This window comes from Meriones unguiculatus, chromosome 10, assembly GCF_030254825.1.
Source record: "Meriones unguiculatus strain TT.TT164.6M chromosome 10, Bangor_MerUng_6.1, whole genome shotgun sequence".
NCBI classification, from domain to species: Eukaryota; Metazoa; Chordata; class Mammalia; order Rodentia; family Muridae; genus Meriones; species Meriones unguiculatus.
In genome coordinates this window covers 22,708,148-22,728,010 of record NC_083358.1, presented here as the reverse complement: position 1 = coordinate 22,728,010, position 19,863 = coordinate 22,708,148, and the positions used below count along the sequence as shown (strand labels likewise).

Here is a 19,863-nt window from a genome sequence, read left to right as displayed (position 1 = left end):
GTGATGTTACGAATTTCTTCTTGCAGGCACTTAGTGCTATAAATTGTCCTCTGAGCACTGCTTTCAATGTGTCCCATAAATTTGGGTATGTTGTGTCTTCATTTTCATTGAATTCTAGGAAGTGTTTAATTTCTTTCTTTATTTCTTCCTTAACCCAGCTGTCATTGAGTAGTAAGTTGTTCAGTTTCCATGTGCGTGTCGGCTTTTTGTTGTTTCTGTTGTTGTTGATGTCTAGCTTTAGTCCATGGTGGTCAGATAGTATGCAAGGGATTATTGCAATACTTTTGTATCTGTTGAGGCTTGCTTTGTGACCCACTATATGGTCTATTTTGGAAAAGGTTCCATGCGGTGCTGAAAAGAAGGTGTACTCTTTTGAGTTTGGGTAAAACGATCTGTAGACGTCTATTAGGTCCATTTGATTTAGAGATTCTGTGAGTGCTTTTATTTCCCTATTTGGTGTCTGTCTAGTTGATCTGTCCCTTGGTGAGAGTAGAGTGTTGAAGTCTCCCACTATTAAGGTATTAGGATCAATGTATGATTTAAGCTTTAATAATGTTTCATTTATGAATGTCGGTGCTCTTGTATTTGGGGCATAGATATTCAAGATTGTGATGTCCTCTTGGTGAATTTTTCCTTTGATGAGGATATAGTGGCCCTCATCTTTTTTTATTAACTTGGGTTGAAAGTCTATTTTATTAGATATTAGGATGGCTACTCCAGCTTCTTTTCTGGAACCATTTGCTTGAAAAACAGTTTTCCAGCCCTTTACTCTGAGGTAGTGTTTATCTTTGTTGCATAGGTGTGTTTCTTGGATGCAAGAGAATGTTGGATCCTGTTTCCTTAACCATTCTGTTAGCCTGTGTCTTTTTATTGGTGAGTTGAGTCCATTGATATTGATAGATAATAGTGACCAATGCATGTTAGTTTCTTTTGTAATGGAGTCGGTGATCTAACCCTGTTTCATTGCTTGTTTTCTTTTAATTTTTGTTGGGATATTATCTGTATGCCCTGTTTTCTTGGGTGAATTTGTTTTCGTTGGATTGGAGTTTTTCTTCTAGTATCTTCTGTAGGGTTGGTTTGCTCTGTAGATATTGTGTAAATTTAGTTTTGTCATGGAAAATTTTGTTTTCTCCATCTATGTTGATTGAAAGCTTTGCAGGGTATAGTAGTCTGGGTTGACATTTGTGATCTCTTAGAGTCTCCATGATACTTGCCCAGGCCCTTCTGGCTTTCATAGTTTCTGATGAGAAGTCCGGTGTGATTCTGATAGGTCTACCTTCATATGTTACTTGGCCTTTTTCCCTTGCTGCTTTTAACATCTTTTCTTTGTTCTATAGATTTAGTGTTTTGACTATGATGTGACGTGATGTGTTTCTTTTCTGGTCTAGTCTATTTGGAATTCTGTAGGCCTCTTGTATATTTATGGATATCTCTTTCTTTAAGTTGGGAAAATTTTTCTTCTATGATTTTCTTGAAAATATTTTCTGGACTTTGGAGCCTGGAGTCTTCTTTTTCATGAAAGAAGAATTCCTATTATTCTTAGATTTTCTCTTTTCATAGCATCCTTGATTTCTTGGATATTTTGTGATTGGAACTTTTCTGATTTTACTTTTTCTTTGAGAGAAGTATCCATTTCTGCAAGTGTGTCTTCAGCTCCAGAGATTCTTTCTTCCATCTCTTGTATTCTGTTGGTGATGCTTACTTTTGTGGTTCCTGATCTTTTCTCCAAGTTCTCCAGCTCAAGGGTTTTCTCATTTTGTGTTTTCTTTATTGATTCTAATTCTGTTTTCATGCCTTGCACCATTTCTTTCATGTGTTTGAATTTGGATTCCTGTCTTTCTACGATGGCCTCTATTTCTTTGTTCATTTCCTTTTTATATGCCACTAATTTTTCCTCTACTTGTGTATCTATTTGTTTGACTATGTTTGCCTGTGTTTCTTTAAGGATTTTGTCTATTTCTTCTTTCTTTACCTACAATTGACTGGCCAACTCTTTGAAAGATTTGTTCATTTCCTCCTTATGAGCCTCAAATAATTGGGCAAGCATGGCTTTAAAATGATTTTCTTGTGCTTCTGCTGAATTGGAGTATCCATCGATTTTGGGGTTTGCTGGTGAAGTCATGATGTCCTGATTTATGTTGGAAGTGTTCTTTCGCCTACCCCTGGCCATTGGCTTATCTGAAACCTTCCCTGTTTGTTTTTGGATTCTGCAGATTATACTGGTACTGTCTCTCTCTGGTGTCTGGAGAGTTCTTCAGGAAGCTGAGAACTCTCAGCGTGTGCTGAGGACTAGCTGTACCTGTGGGAGAAAAGTACGCAGGCGCAAATGGGGCAAATGGAAATGTGTACGCGCGTGCGTGCGTGTGTGTGTGTGTGTGTGTGTGTGTGTGTGTGTGTAAGTGTGTGTGGACGTGTGTCTCGAGGGACAGAGTGATGGCTAATGTTGAACCCTTGAGTGTGTGGGAGGGGCTCTGCACTGTATATGTCACAGGCGCTAGTGATGATCGCAGTGCAATTTCTGGCATTAACTGCCTTAACTCCTCAATTAGACCCACAGAGCAGGAACTTGAATGTCCCAAGGGCCCCTCTGTTTCCCAAAGTGGGTATGTGGGTGGGAGGGGGGTTCGATGCCTGGCTTCTGTTTTAGAAGGACCCGGGATCTGGGGATCTGCAGATTCTCAAGGGTGCATTCACTTACAGGCAGGTCACTTGGCAGAGATCAGCATATCTGGGCTCTCTGCTCTCTGGTTTGGCCCTGCTTCTTTGATGTGCTCTGCCAGTTCTGTGCTGCTGTCACTGCCAGGTTCTGAGGTCTTGCTGCAGCTGAAAATTTCAGGGTGGTCACGTCAGTAGGGATCAGGGTAACCAGGCTCTCTGTTCTCTGGTTTGGCCCTGGTTAGTCTTAAACTGGAGGGCTGTTGTGCCCGGCCAGCTCAGTGCTGCTCCACCGCCAGGTTAGAAAGTCCCGCTATAACTGGAGACTAGGTCACTAGTCCCGATGCTTTCTGGGAAGTCCGGGGGTCTCTTCACTGTGCTCTCCCAGCTTGGGAGGCCCAGCGCCTGGTGTGTCTAGGTTGTATGACATTTCTGCCTGGTTTTGGTGAGTATATAGTGTATTCTCTGTAACTGTGGGATTGGGTGGGCCGTACCGTCAGTGATGGCGATCCTGCGGAGCTAGTATGGCATCTACCAGACTCGGACCCTGGGAGGATGGTGCAGCCGCTGCGCAAATCTGGGACTCTGGGACACTTACTGCTGGCCTTTGCCTGCTGCTAAAGGGCTTGGAGCTCCACCTCAGCAGCTGTATACCCCAGGCAGTTAGGTCTGCACTGAGAAAGACCAGCCCGCTGTGCCGAGGAGGAGGGAGGTCTGGGGGAGGGGAGTGCCACGAGATCAAAGGATCGTTTCTCTCCTTCCCCATACAAGTCCCCCGGTGACCAAAGTTTTCACCTCCTGTGATGTTCCCTGTTGTTTAGAAAGCCTCACCATTGTTTTCCTGGGTTAGAGGTCCTTCCATTCACCAACTCAGAAGTTTAGGTATTCCACCGCTCAGAAACTGTGTGTGCTAGTCGCCATCTTGGCTCCGCCCCCCCCCCCCCGGGAATGCTGTTTTTCTTCTATTCCTATTATTCTTAGGTTTTGTCTTTTCATGGTGTCTTGGATTTCTTAGATGGTCCATATCAGGAATTTTTTAGATTTATTATTTTCTTTGATGGATACAAGGATTTCTTCCATTGTATTTCCACACCTGAGATTCTTTCTTCCATCTCTTGTAGTCTATTGGTTATGCTTTCTTCTGTAGTTCCTGTTTTCTTACCTAATTTCTTCCTCTCCATTATTTCCTCCAATTGTGTTTTCTTTAATTTTTCCAATTCTATATTCAGATCTTGAACTGTTTTATTGATTTCCTTTACCTGTCTGACTGTGTTTTCCTGTTTTTCCTTCAATCTCTTCAGCTGTTTATTTGAACATTCCTCTGCTTCTTTTTATTTCTTTCAGTGATTTAATTATTTCCTCTCTAAAGGCTACAAACTGTTTGGCTGCATCTTCCCATATTTCTTTTTTTTTAATTTTTATTAATTACAGTTTATTCACTTTGTATCCCCCCATAAACCCCTCTCTCCTCCCCTCCCAAGTCCACCTTCCCTCCCCCTTCTCCACACATGCCCCTCCCCAAGTCCATGATAGGGGCAATCCTCCTCTCCTTCCTTCTGATCCTAGTTTATCAGATCTCATCAGGAGTGGCTGCATTGCCATCTTCTGTGGCCTGGCAAGGCTGCTCCCCCCTCAGGTGGAGGTGATCAAAGAGCAGGCCAATCAGTTCATGTCAGAGGCAGTCCCTCTTCCCATTACTATGGAACCCATTTCAACAGTGAACTACCATGGGCTACATCTGTGCAGGGGTTCTAGGTTATCTCCATGCATGGTACTTGGTTGGAATATGAGTCTCAGGAAAGACCCCTGTGCTCAAATTTTTTGGTTCTGTTGCTCTCCTTGTGGAGCTCCTGTCCTCTCCAGATCTTACTATTTCCTACTTCTTTCATAAGATTCCCTGCACTCTGCCCAACAGTTGGCCATAAGTCTCAGCATCTGCTTTGATAGTCTGCAGGGCAGCGCCTTTCATAGGCCCTCTGTGGCAGGCTCCTGATTTATTCCCTGTTTTCTCCTTCTGATGTCCATCCTCTTTGCCTTTCTGGGTGGGGATTGAGCATTTTAGCCAGAGTCCTCCTTCTTGATTAGTTTCTTTAGGTGTATGGATTTTAGTAGGTTTAGCCTATATTATATATCTATATGAGTGAGTATATACCATGTGTGTCTTTCTGCTTCTGGGATAGCCCACTCAAGATGATCCTTTCCAGTTCCTACCATTTATCTGCAAATTTCATGGTTTCCTTGCTTTTCATTGCTGAGTAATATTCCATTGTGTAGATGTACCACAATTTCTGTATCCATTCTTTAGTTGAGGAGCATCTGGGCTGTTTCCAGCTTCAGGCTATTACAAATAAAGCTGCTACTTCCCATATTTCTTTATGGATGGCCATAATCTGTTTGTCTTTATCTTCTTGTATTTCTTTATGGATGGCCATAATCTGTTTTTCTTTATCTGCCTCCATTTCTTTACAAATGGCCATAATCTGTTTGACTTTATCTTCTTCTAATTCTTTATGCATTTTATTTGTTTCCTCTATTATCTTCTTCATAAGCATAGATATAAGATCATCTTCTTGAATTTCATTTATGCTGGGGTGTTCAGGGCTGCTTGCCCCTGGATAACTGGGTTCTGGAGATGCCATATTGCTCTGTCTTTTGTTGGTTGGTCTTTTAGGCTGGCCTCTACCCATTTGGGCTATCTTAGGTGTTGGCTATTAGTTTTTGGTGCTTCCTGGAATACTGGGATGGGGACAATCCCCTTGGCAGGGAGATGGTTTTTCCTGAAAGGGGCCTCCTCAGTTTTTTGGTTATGGTCACTGAATTGCCTGTGTTTCTCAGGACTTGCCACAGCTCACCTCAGGAAGATAGATCTGAGTCAAAACTGTGGTCTTTGTTAGTCAGAGGGCTTTCTTGTCACCCAGAGAAGACCTCGAGACAGCTGCCCTGCTGCTAGGTTTCTTGCACTGAATTTAGTGAGTAGCTGCTGCTGTTCTTACACAGTTTTCTAGAAACAGTCCCCTTGAATGCAGGAGTCTAGTGGTTTGTTCAGTTTAATTAGGAATAACTGGTTGCCCTTGGGAATGCAGGGAATCCTATGAAAGAATGGGGAGATAGTGGGACCTGGAGAGGAAAGGAGTTCCACAAGGAGAATAACAACTAAAATATTTGGGCACAGGGGTCCTTTCTGAGACTGATACTCCAACCAAGGTCCATTCATGGATATAACCTAGAACCCCTGCTCAGGTGTAGCCCACAGAGGCTCAGTACCCAAGGGGGTTACCTAGTAAGGGGAACAGGGACTGTTTCTGACATAAACTCAGTGGCAGGGTCTTAGAACACCACCCCCTGAGGGGTAGCAGCATTGCCAGGCCACAGAGGAGGACAATGCAGCCAGTCCTGATGAGACCTGATAAGCTAGGATCAGATAGAAGGGGAGGAGGACGTCCCCTATCAGTGGACTTGGAGAGGGGAATAGGAGGAGATAAGGAAGGGAGGGTGAGATTGGGAGGGAATGAGAGAGGAGGCTACAGCTGGGATACAAAGTGAATAAACTGTAATTAATATGAAATTAATTTAAAAAGATAAAAAGAAGAAGAAAGATTTTAAAAGTTGAAAATGGCTCATCAATAAAAAAGTCTATTTAGGAAAAAATGTGCACAGAATCATTTGAAAACACACACCATGACTACACACCCATATAATCAGTATTCAAAAATACATAAGATCACTGAAAAAGACTCAAAGTGGTGTAGTCATTTTGAAAGACAGGTTGGAACTACCTTCAAGAGTTAAACACACCCTTGTGCTTTTTGATTCAGTAAATCTACTCTCCTGTTTTTTGCCTAATAATGTGAAAGTTTATCACAGAAACTCATGCTTTAAATGTTCATAACTGTTTCTCACTTCTTACATAAGATTCCATAGAAGTGGGAAATAGTAAGATCTGGAGAGGACAGGAACTCCACTAGGAGAGCAACAGAACCAGAAAACTTGAACACAGGGGTCTTCCCAGAGACTTATACTCCAACCAATACCATGCATGGAGATAACCTAGAACCCATGCAAAGATGTAGCCCACGACAGTTTAGTGTCCAAGTGGGTTACATAGTAACGGGAAGAGGGACTGCCTCTGACATAATCTGATTGGCCTGCTCTTTGATCACCTCCCCCTGAGGGGGAAGCAGCCTTACCAGGCTACAGAGGAAGACAATGCAGCCACTCCTGATGAGATCTGATAGACTAAGATCAGAAGGAAGGAGAGGAAGACCTCCCCTATCAGTGGACTTGGGGAGGGGCTTGCGTGAAGAAGGGGGAGTGAGGGTGGGATTGGGAGGGGAGGAGAGAGGGGTTTATGGGGGGATACAAAGTGAAAAAAGAGTAATTAATAAAAAATAAAAATAAAAAAATGTTCATAACTGTTTAGATTAAAAAACAAAACTCCCTCAGGCTTGCATTGCTGAGAACAAGCTGCACTCTGGCCTGAGCCAGGTCCTCCATTCTGTATAAAAATGACCTTTGCAGACCATGTCATGACTGTATTTGGAGTATGGAGAATGACATGCACCTTGCTAGACACATAACTCCAAAGGTCGTGCTGTCCTGTGGTTGGCCTTCAGTGCAGTGTATTAAAAAGGGGAAAGCTTGTTAACCCACAAAACTTCTCCTACAAGTTCAGTTGATCAGAATTGTGAGTGTGGTGGAGTCACAGGGGACCAGGAGATTGAAAAGAGCCAGGATGATCAATCCAAGAAAGACATGGTCTCAGGGGGACCGGGAATAGGAATCTCCTCTACTGGAAATCTCTGAACCTTCTGACACACTCGTCCTACTTTTATGACACAACCCACAGTCCAATATCTCCACAGATGTGCTGTGATTGTGCAAGGGTGGGCCTCCCAGGGTCACCAGAGTCGTTGGGGGCAAAAACAAGCATCAGCAGACACAAAAGTGTCAGCCCTACTCCTCTGGACACACACACCCTCTGGACACACACACCCTCTGGACACACACACACACACACACACACACACACAGCCTCAGGCATAAAAAGCTAAAACATACCAAGACCTATTTCTCAAAAGCTTATACCACCTGCCCCTTGAGACAGAAATAAACTACATTAATAGATTCTCTCAAATATGGATAATAGGTGACATTTGATTTTTAATCACAATAAGTTGAAACTTTTCCATTGTTTACAACTTGGCTGCCCATATGGGAACCTCTAGGTGCTATGTTCTGAAAATCTGTGCATCTCACATCTATGTTCAAATCTTGTCTACAATGGGATGTTAAGGAGAGTTAGATTTTTAGGAGTTGTCACAGGAGACCAGGAAATCTAAAAAAGCCAGTACGGAGAATTGGATCTAGGGTCTTACACTCTAGATTAAAGACCTCTACCACTGATCTGTATAACCATAACCTTAAGGTTTTATTTATTCTTTGGTAAGTTCATACATGCATAGTGTGTCCAGATCTTGAACACCATCATTTTCCCCACCTGCCCAGTTGAAAACACAAGGTTCAGTCTTTGGCATAGAGAGCTAGCCCTTACCACATAACACATGTGATATTTTAACCTTGAGTTCCATGGTCTCCAAAACTATAAACACATGTCTATTGTTTATAAGCCAAATATTATGATACTTACATGTTCACACATGTACATAGCTATATATTATTGAGATCCAGTATATATAATGGGTAGCTCTTTCACTCCAGAGATCATGAAATCCTCCTGCTTCAGTCTTTCAAGAAGCTGAGCCACAGACATCCATCTCGGGCTGACCTAGCTGGCAGCTTATGCTTATTTTCAAGGCAGCTTGAACTAATGGAGGGGGCAGGTCTGCTGTTCATCAGATGTGTTAGAAGCCATTTCTAGATGTGAGAAAGCTTGCTGGTTGGTAAGAGATGGACATGGAAATTTGACACCCAACCAGCTCTGAAGTAAAGAATTATCCCAAAGCTTCTAAAGAGGGAGGGCACAGAGAATTGCATCTAGAATATTTCGTATGTCAGATAAGTCCTCTGCAACTGAGATGCATGCAGAACCTTGGGTATTTTTTTTCTTTTGGTAATTTCATGAGCAAATATGATTGTCATATGCATGCCTCCTGCATTGCTCCCAAGACCCAGCAAACCCAGAACCATATTTTCCTTCCCCTCCTCCTCCTCCTCCTCTTTCTTCCCTTCTTTTTCTTTTTCTTTTCCTCCTTCCACTCCTCCTCTCCCCTTCTCCTCCTTTCACTCTTTCTTTCTCCTCTTCATCCTTCTACCTTTCCTCCTCCCACTCCTAAACTCCTTGCCTCTTCTTATTTTACTTCTTTCTTCTTTTCTCCTCTTTCTTCTCCTCCTCCCCCTTCTTTAATAATCCACTAAGTCAAATAAGATTTTTATTAATGTTTTATACCTTTTTTCAACACAGGCTTTCTCTGTGTAGTCCTAGCTGTCCTGAAACTTCCCAATGCTGGCCAGCAACTGACAGATACACCTGCTTCTGCCTCCAGAGTGCTGGATTAAAGGCTCCATTGCTACTTATCAGATGTTTTTTGTACTTTTTATGTGGAGACAGATGACAACTAAATTTTTCAGTTTTCCCTGGTCTTTCTCTATAGCTCATACAAGTATTGACTTGTGATCTCTGGCCTCAGCTATCTGAGCACCTGGGATTGCAAGCCTTTGTCATCTGATCAGGCTTTATTTTATTTTTTATTGTGCCCAGGGCTTTGTGCATTCAGGGCAAGCACTCTACCACTGCTATATCCCTAGCTTTACAACTTCTTTAAATGTTTAACACATATACCTCATTGCTTAGCAATTCTACTCTAGGTTGTAAATACAAAAGTTGAATACATGAAATTATGTGTGAGAATATCCATACAGCTTTTTAAAACCCAAAACCTAGATGGGTGGCCCATACCTAAAATCTAACCACTCAGGAAGCCAACACAGTGAGATCATGAGTTCAGGGCAACCACAGTTACATAGAAACCATGTCTCCAAAAAGACAAGCTAATAAACAGGGCAACAGTTGTACATAGATTAAGTATATAAAGTGTGTAAAGTGCACACTTGGATGTCACTCCACAATAAAAGGAAAGAAAAACATTGTATGCAGTAAGACAAAATGTTCTGTTTATATCGAGTTTGAGAGAAGACCCAATAGAGCCAGATAAAATAATGTCATGTTTACTTTGAAACAAGGTTAAACAAGGTAGTGAACAGCAAAAGGACCTGAGGAAAGCCCGGTGGGAAGTAGGGGGAATAGTCTAACTCTGATCTAGTGGCAGTTACATGCCTTGAGAGTTTTCTCAGACTTACTAAGCCAGACACCTAAAAGAGATTAACTTAATTGCATTTGAACAATCCAGAGTCTGACGGTATAGTTCATATGTGGAACACTTGCCTAACATACACAAGCCTAAGATAAGTCCAGAGCACCATATAAACAATCCACACTCAAGATATTAATAATGAGATAATTGTTAGAAGGTTAAAGTTTCTTCTGACTTCCTGTTGAAACTTTAGTGTGTATATACTGAACTGATAAGCAAAGGCATTCTAGCAGCAAGATCTTTGATCAATTCTACACATGTAGAGTAGAGGGGAAACTGTTGGTATAATGTTCTTTTAAAATGTATATGCCTTACCCTTGTTAATTCAAATGCTGATTTCCCCACCCCCAACTCTCTGGTTTACACAAATAAAGCAACTAGATACAATGTTGTGCAATGGGAGGAGCCAGAGGACAGGAAAGAGGGGAGAAGCTAGAGAACAGGAAGGGGCAAGAAGGAGGAGGAGCTCGAGAAGAAGAGAGCACAAGGAGAGCAGAGCAGGAGGGAGAGCTAGGAGGACGTGGAGCATGAACCAGACCTAAGATTTCACAAAAAGCAAGTATAATGTGGGAAATCTAAATGTTAGGAAACTGAGGGCATGGAGGTTTAGGAGGGAGTAAATATTGCCCAGCATTGTGTTCTAGGTTAACTAAAAACCCAGTCTCTGTGTGGTGATTTGGTTTTACAGCTGCTGAGGATTAACAGCAGCAATACCAGAAGTTAAACCCATAGTAAATATTAGCCACTGATTACAACAGGAAACAACCTACACCGTCAGTCTCACTGACAGGAAAGCCTTCCCGGCCCCCAGTGCAAATCACCCCAGTGCAAATCAGCAGGAACTTGGCGTTAACCTTGTAATGCTTTTGTTTACACATTCTACCAGGATAGGGCAAAAGAGGACTTTGAGACCTCTAGCCAGAGAACGATTTCTCACCACACAGCAAATGTGGGGGCATCTTGACCCTGGATTTCTCAATCCAGGCTGATAAGTAGATTGATTCCTGTGCTTTGTAAGTTACTGAGGCCATGGTTTTTGTTTTGTTGCAGAGGTTTGGGTCTTGTATTCCCTGGCTTATGTAATCTTCTTATCTCAGCCTCGAAACATCTGAGGCCACAGATGCTGAGTCCAATTTGGACTTTATAATCTTTGGGAACAGCATTCTGAACTGATGAACGCAATAAGAAAGAAGGTTTTCTGATGGCAAATATAAACATGATAAAACATGAACTTGCCAAGAGATTATACAGGATTTTGATGCAGCCAATCCCTGTAGTCAACAGTCTCTGAAGCTTGTGCTTCATTTGAATAGGGTCTTGGACTAGGAGAAGAGGAGAGTGATGATGGGGAGAAGATAATGGAGGGCAGGAAAGAAGAAAAGAAGGAAGAACAGGAGTCTAAACACAGGAAAGACTTAAAGAAGATGGGTTACTTTAGGAGACACACACCCACTGTTCTGACAGCATTTATTGACTCTAATGAAAGTATGCCCAGGAGAATAAGGAGTAATTCACAGAGGGTTTGACATACATATATGAAAGGACAAATGGTGAGATTAGAATGCTTATGTGAGTGATGGAACAAATAAAAATGAATATATGGACTTTGTAATTTTAGAATGGCCCCCATCTACTCTGAACCCCAAATACCTTTCCTAACGCAGAACACTACAATTATGCATGTTTGTTCTGAATCCCCTTTAGCTCCTAGATTTTCTGGAGTAGAGTCTTGGTCCAGAACTGCAGTCTTCTGGCCTTCAGGGCACGGCCCACAGCAGGCTGGATGTCCAGCTGTAGGTACTGTTCCTCATAGTCCAACATAGGCCAGTAAGGTAGACCCTCGCTGTTGGGGTTCCTGTGGATATAAAACAAAGGAAAGAAGAACGAGGTCACTCTTTTACAAAGCCTGATCCCCTGATTTGGGTTATGGCAGTGGAAAAAGTTAACCATTGTTTAAGGGGTCTGATGGTACAGGTATCTTGATATGTGCATACAAGTGTCACTCAATAGTTTCTGCTCCTTGTGGGGAAAAAACTACCTGACAAGTTCTATATCTGCCTCTAAGAGGAAAGATCTCAACAACAGTGCCACAGCACCATAGCTCATCAGGTAGGTCACTGTGAGATGACAAAGATCTGCTAACTGTAAGGTACCTACATAAATGTGCTATTGTGTAGACAAAACATTCATGCAGTGGAAGATCCATGAATGCTAGAAGGTGACCACCCAAAAGAGAGCCCTAATAGTGACACACATGAGTTAGGTTGAGAGAAATGTGCTTTCTCACCCATATCATGCAAAGTTGGCCCAATACTTCATCATCCTCCTGTTCAGCAGCTCCTCCTCCTCAGCGAGGTTAACTGTAATTATGAGGAAATCAATGGTCCAAATTACATGCCACTTCAAGCAAGTGCCAACTCACTCTTCACACTCACCACCTCAGGTGATGTCTGACCCCACACTATTGGCTTTGTTGTATCCTTTTTTCACTATATACAGTATCCAAGATCCATGCAAGCCTCTAACTGAATTTCTGCCCCAATGTGCTGTCAGGTCCTTCATCACTAGCTAGATTGGAAGGGTTGAAGATTCTAAACCAGCTATAACTTTGGGGATGCAATATGTTATCCATTTGATTTGTCCTCTCTTACAACATAAATTTTCTCAAAAAGACTGAGAGGTCAGAAGTCACCAGGGAGTCATTTGGGGCCTCTGTCAGTTTAAGAAAAGTAAGAAAGACTCATGTTTCCTGCCAAAGTGCAAGGACCCAAAGACAAAAGGAACTTCATCCCCATGGTCAGCCTTCACATAGTGTGGCCTGGTATCCTTGAAAAAGCTGGGTGGATGTTGGAACTCATAGAAATAGACAGGGGCATGGGGACCTGCAGGTGGAGACAGAGAGTGATGTAGCTGAACCCCACCTGAAGGTTTTCTGTTGCATATTTGTTTACCTGGAATTACAGAAGTTAAACAGGAGATGGAGCTCCAGGTTGGAACACAGCTATGGAAAAGCCCTTGGGTAAACAGTGCCCAAGGCAATCTAAAAAGTGATTTTGCTAATTCAATAGAATGTCAGAAACCCATTTTCTTCTCTGTACCTAGAGGTACTCTGTTGAATTAGACACACGGAGACCTGGATACCACAGTGCTCACTGTGACCCACATCTCTGAGATGCTCCCCTAAGCCTCATGACAGATGTACTCACGCTGAAAATGTGCTACTTGGAGTGCAGGGATCACAAACAAGAAGTCCCCCATCATCTCTCTGAACTGCATTTGGAGGATCTGTGGGTCCTCAGTGTCTCCCATGTACTCATCCATTAGCAAGTCACTGCATTCAGGAGGCAGCATCTACACCAAGGAAACTAGCAAGAATGAGCTTAGGTATATTCTACATTAGGTAAGCAGCAGCCTTTGGTATTGGGAGAATGACACCTGGGATAACAATGGGAATAGGTTAAAAGCTTCATCTCTGAGGACCCCCACCGAGAATCATACATATATACTGAGCTTTATTACTAGGGAATCTGTCTGAAAGGAGATATGAAGGACCCCTCTACTTGGACAGGATCAGAGGTTTCTCACCATTTGTGCTGCTGTATTCTTCAGAACAGCATTCAGGTTCTCTCTGTTTATTTCCAATATTTTCTGAGCAGAGCCCAGGCCCTGGGAGGCACATAAAGGTGTTAAGTGTTAGATCAGGGGACTTAGATTAAAGATGGATTGAGTTCCCACCGCTTAGCATATGGGTCTCAAGGCTCCGAGAGGATTGGAACTGTGCCTCACCATGGGAAGGTTCCAACCATACTCATCATTGTTGACACCAATGATACTGGGGACAGGGTGAAAATCCACGGAAGCCAACAACCCTTGGGGATGCCTGGGTAGGAACACTCCATCCACCACAGCAGGAATTAGCTTGAAGTCCTGAAGAACATTAAACATCAGTGCAGAAATTGCTGAAATAGCTGATATCCATCGAGTTACCTTCACCATTTTTTTTTTATTTCACACTATCAGCGTGCACTGCTCACCCTAAGGATAATCCACCCTTAGATTAGCCTAAGCTCATGTTCATTGTATATACAAACTGAAAGAACACAAACTCATAAAGATGAGGTATGTAGTTCAGAATTCCTCATCATGTAGACCAGGTTCTCAGACACACAAAATTCTCCCACCTTGTTAATGTCCAGAATCTCTGCTTCACTCTTGCCTCTCAGGCAGCGCACCAGGGCCTCTGAGTCCATGGCCTCACATCCAGATAGTTTGGCCACTGTCTGTAAAGAGAATGAGCAGGAAGAAGGTTTCTCAGTTCCAAGTTGATCCTCTCTCCTCCAATTTCCATTCTGTCATGTGTGTTGTGGGAAATGGAATAAGTATGAATTGTTCCCATTCCCCTAGTGGTCAAAGGTGACAGCCAGCAGGCAGTAAGCTTTCTACCTACAGACTTCTTTCTGTTAGAGTAGTTTTGATTTCTCCACCCATCTTTCTCTGTGTCATGTATGAGGGATGGAATAAGGGTGCCAAGGTTTGTACATGAAGGTTTGAGGACAAAGTCTCAGTCTTCAATGCCTCCCGTAATTGACAGTGTCTTCTGTTTTGTTGCTGCCTACACTAGCTGAGCTTGTCTGTCTACATCCAGGAATTCTCTAACTCTGCCTCCACCTGAGCACAGGAACATCAGAATTACAGATACATGTTACTACCTCCAGCCTTTTGTGAGTACTGGGGATTTGAACTTATGTCCTTAGGCATGCATTCCAAGCTTTAAAAAACAAAACAGATGAAGCCTCTCCCAAGCCCATGCATACTTATTCTATCAAGGATAGAAACTACAAGAGCAGTTTGCTGGTCAGATAACTCACTCACTCAGTATGAAGTAGATGTGAGTAGATGCTAATCCCTGAGTGTCTCAGAAATTATTGAAAACAAGTTATTTCCAATGGTCCTTCTTTTCCCACACAACAGAACCCCAGAGTACCAGCATATGAAGGCAGAGGAAGGAAACTTGATTAGTGATGGTTGAGGGCACTTACAGTGGAGACCATCTCAGAGCTGTCAGAGATAAGGTCAGGTAGCACGGCAACCCCACTCTCCATGATGGCTCTGTGGAAGAGTCCTTGGGACATGGGGGACACAACATGTGAAGACACACTTGTGCCACCTGCTGACCCGCCAAAAATTGTGACCTGATCAGGGTTGCCTCCAAAGTGGGCGATGTTCTGCTGGACCCAGCGAAGGGCGGCCACTTGGTCCAGGTATCCCCAGTTGCCTCTGGCATGCTGGTCTCCAGTGCTGAGAAGTGGAAGAGACAGGGATCAAAGTGCTGTCTAGGATCTTCTCAGCTACCATTGTCCAGACCAGCCCCAGGCTCACCTGAAGAAGCCCGGGACACCCAGACGGTACTGGATAATGACCACCACCACATCCTGAGTAGCTGTCAATAGGGATCCATCAAACATGGAAGCCCCTCCTGTAACCAGTGCACCACCGTGGATCCATACCATCACCTGGAGAAGTCAAGAGACAGGCCAGGAAGCTCCTAGTCCGTCCAAGCTCTGCAGATCTGCTTATTATATATCAACTGCTGTGCCTCTGTGCAGCTCCAGAAATACAAAAATCCTCAGGGCTTCAGGGGCTTGGCCACAGCAGGGATTTCTAGATGCCCCATCAGTATATCTCTAGTCCCCATCCCCACCATGTTCTCCATTTGAATTAATGGCTCTCTGTATCGAGTAATGTCACCATTACTCAGACCCTTCATAGTGGAACAAAGAGGGGTGTCTCCATAGATATCTCTCTGGATTAAAAATGGAAAGGATCATCAACTCTCATCATCAAAACAGATGATCCAAAAGTAGAAATTTGGGTGACCAAATTGTTGGGACCTTGAGCACCTAAGCAGTTCAGCAGGGCCCAAGTTGTAGCATGAGTCCTGCTTTAATCAAAGAGCTGGAGACCTTGATTAGTCAGGGCTCCAGTGCTGTACCCCACACCCAGATTTCAGCTGCATAGTGTGGCTGAGAAGGCTTTCTGTGTCCTAAGTGAGGCAAGACATGTCATCAGAGTTCACCCTGCAGTGGGGCTCAGGTTGGTTTTGTCCCTTCTAATCATCTTGGCCAAGCTGACTGTGCTCTGGCACTCACAGGCAGGTTTGTGCCCTCATGGGCATGAGCTGGTACATAGATGTTGAGATACAGGCAGTCCTCAGATACAGAGATGGGAAGCAGGGTCCTATTCATTTTCTTCTGGAACTCCACAGTCATCATATTATTTTGTAGATATCTGATGGAAATAGCAGTCAGTTATTCCGAGAGATATATGGTGATCAAAACCAAATGTGAGTCTGGATTTTTCTCTCACCCACCTTCAGCTGCTGCTCCTCACACTGCCCTTTTAACACATACTCCCTCCCTAAGTCACTTCAAACCAAGGTAAAAGCCAGAGACTCCATGAAAGCTGGGATGAAGCCCAACTTCTAGGGAGGCTTCCAGTTGGGTGTGGCCTGGATGTTAATCTTTCTGAGTCTGGGAGAGAGACACTGCTAGATGTCTCTGTGGAAATGATTGGCTGTCTATAATGGCATTCACTAAACTATATAAGTATAGAAAAGTGAGCTAAGCATTAGCAGGCATGCAAGCATTTTCTAGTCTCTGTTACTGGTTATGAATGTCATGTGATCAACTGTAGTTTTGTTTCACTGCGTTTCCCCCAAGTAACAGATTGTAATCCGGAGCAAGTAATAGCAGTTTTCACTTCTAAATAGCTTTTATTAGTACTTTTTATGGCAACATAAAAGAAAACACTAAGTTTACAATATGGGAGTATTGTACTCTCACAGATAACAGAGGAATCAATGGACGACACTGCCCTAAAGGGTGGTGAGCAGTCCTTCATCCCAAGTACAGACACTCAGGGACCTTCTTTTGGCTATAGTGTCTCCAGAGGAAATTAATTGCATATGCTTGTCCCTTGGTCAAATGGAATTGGTTGGCCCATGTTCCTCATATTTTTATTTACTGCACCAGTCCTCAACATATGGGTCATGGACCATTGGGAACCACATATTTCTGCCGATCTTAGGAATTGAGACACCACAGAATAGGAAATTTACAGTTAGTAAGTAGCAACTAAAAGAAAGTGATTGGTTGGAGGTTTCTAAGGCCATTGGATATATCGGTTTTAATGATCATGACCTGCAGGTGGAGAACTGCTGGTATATTATTTCCTTCACCTATTCACCCATGCCTTCCATCCCAAAGGCCCAGCCTCTGAGGACATTCAGGATTTCAGCAGCTCTGGCTCCAGTCAGTCCCCATTGCCTGTTTAGGGAGCCTTACCCTGCACCTGGAGGAGGAGAAGCAGCACATCTTTCAGCCACCTGAGCAGTTGGTTCAGGGGCATGATCAGCTGCCAGGCCTGAGTCTGTGCTGCTAGGACGACCACGGTTCACAAACAGGAAGAGCCTGTGAGCCTTCCCCAGGCAAGAATTTAAACCAAAGAGATGTAGGAGAGCAACATGGTGTGATGGGTCAAAGTTCTCATTTTAGAAGAACTTATTAGCCAGAAGTGACCAGAGCCAGTGGCCAGGAGGCAGAGAAAAATCACCTCTGCTGTTTCTTCTGCCCCTTTGGCCTCCTGGAAAGGCACAGCATGGATTCTGAAGCTCTTCTGTGATACCAGGAACACCGCCCCACACCAGGGCAGAAAGCTCTAACAGAAGAAACCAGAGGCCTTCTAGGTCACACTCAAGCTCACTCAGGAGAGACAGGCTCATGCAGGAGCTCTGAGTGTGACCTTCATTCTCAAGGCTCCGCTGTGCTTTGAAGACTCGGTTTACTGAGCCGACTTCCAGAGTCCCTGGTCCCTACAGTTATCTTAGGGTCTGCATGGACTCCTCGCCCTGTTAGGTCACATGTGTCCCAACGGAGCACACTGAAATCCCGGTGCTTAAAGTCCACACCCCGTATCCACTCCACCAGCATGATGAGTCTCCTGTGCTGGCTCTTGCCAAGGTCACCTTCACGGTGACTTGTTCATGTGACACATACTCTTAATTGTTTGCATTTATTTTGTGTTGAGCTATATGCATATTCTTAACAAACCTACTTTATTTAGGGTCTTACATGCTTCTACCTCCCTTCCAATCTCCAACACCAGCTAGGAAGGAAAGAAGGTTAGTGGGGACTTGGCATGGAGTTTTCTTTGCTACTTTCCCCTGGGTAGGGTCATAGGAATATTTTAGGGAAATACCAATGTCAGTCGTCAAGAAATCCAGATATCCAGGTAACCAGCAAATCAGCAAACAGCAAACACAGCAGCAGGACCAACCAGCAGCAAGCAGTTCTCCAAGCATCTGCCCTCTTCCTCTGGGATATCATATTTATGCACCTCAAAGTCCTCAGAATTCAACTAATTCCATCTGGCAAAGAACACACTCCTCATAAGACACTGAAAAGGTATGGACAAACTAAAACCCCCAACTTGGAATTATAACAAAAACACATTTACATATCATAATCCAAAACATCCACAATTGAGATCATGTCCATATGTGTGTGAGAGTGCTCCCAGGTCATGGCTCACATATGGAGATAAAAAGACAATGTTGGGGAGCAGAGCAAGATGGCAGCACTGGGAGGACTCTCATTCTGAGCAGCAGCACAGCAGGATTGGCACAGTGACCAGCAAGCAGAACTCGAGGCCATAAAACACAAGTGATTGTGTTTCTCAGGTGAGAGGATACCCCACAGTGGGGGATTCAATCAGCTTTAACTCACCCAGCTAAACCTCAGAAGAGACCCTGGTTCTGCCAGGCGCTTGGCCGCCAGCCCAGAGCTACACGCCAGCGTGATCTGGTCACTGTCCCAGACTGAACTGTGGGCCCACAACATCCCAGACTGGATTTTTTTAGTCGAGCAATAACCCCATGGAGCAGGAAACGATTGGGACCGACCTTAGGTCACCCAGACATTCCCTGGAAAAGACTGGTTCCCAGGGCGCCCCAGGAGTCGGGGAGCCAGAGTCGGGGACTCAGGTACCTGCACAAAGGCCTGCCTGTGTGCCTGATTCGCCGCCTCAGAACTGTGGGCCCCAGGGCACCAGAGACTCAGTTTCACCGTTGGGTGCAAACCCACAGGGAGGGAAACGGCTGGTCTGATCTCAGAGCACTCAGCTGATACCACCACCCCAAAAAGGTCTTGGGAAAATTACCCAGTTTAGGCAGACGTCCAGGCTCCCAATGGCCAGAAAGGCGGAGCCACGAGCGAGTGTCTGTGCCTGTGGGTTCTACTCGCCGCCACCCCAGACAGAACGGTGGTCCCCAAAGCAAAGACTGGGTGTCCCTGGCAGGAGGAAACCCCCAGCAGGGGGGATCATCAGGTCTAACTCTCAGGACACCCAGCACCAAAAGACTCTCTGGATTCACGAAGACTCTAGGCTCTAGCCTTCTACTGCAGGCAGGAGCGCTGTGCTCAGCCGCCATTATTGAGTACCCCTAGGGCACTGGGGCACACAGCTGCATCCTCACACCTACAAAAGCCAGAGAGCCATTACAGCAGCCCTCAGATACTGTGCCAAGGATAAACCAGTTACCCCTAGCTAGATTGACAAAACTGTGGGAACCCCTGGTCCTTCAAGAGGGCTGCACCCACAGCGTCCGGACCAGAGCAGTGCCTGCAGCCGACATCCCAGACAGGGACACACAGCTTCCGGTCCAGACTGAGGCACCCAGCCTCCAGACCACAGCATCACCCCCAGGTGCCAACTCAACCTAGGTGCACATTCTCTAGGCCCAGAGCGGAGCACTCAGCCTCTGGCCCAGAGACTTGCTGGGTGCTCCTCTCACTTTCCCTGACAGAACTGTGTGCCCCAA

At 44.4% G+C, this 19,863-nt stretch overlaps 1 pseudogene; it reads right to left on the bottom strand.

The window, feature by feature from the left end:
- Positions 1 to 11,436: 11,436 nt before the first annotated feature.
- LOC110543527 (acylcarnitine hydrolase-like) lies at positions 11,437 to 17,474 on the bottom strand (annotated as a pseudogene).
- Positions 17,475 to 19,863: the final 2,389 nt, after the last annotated feature.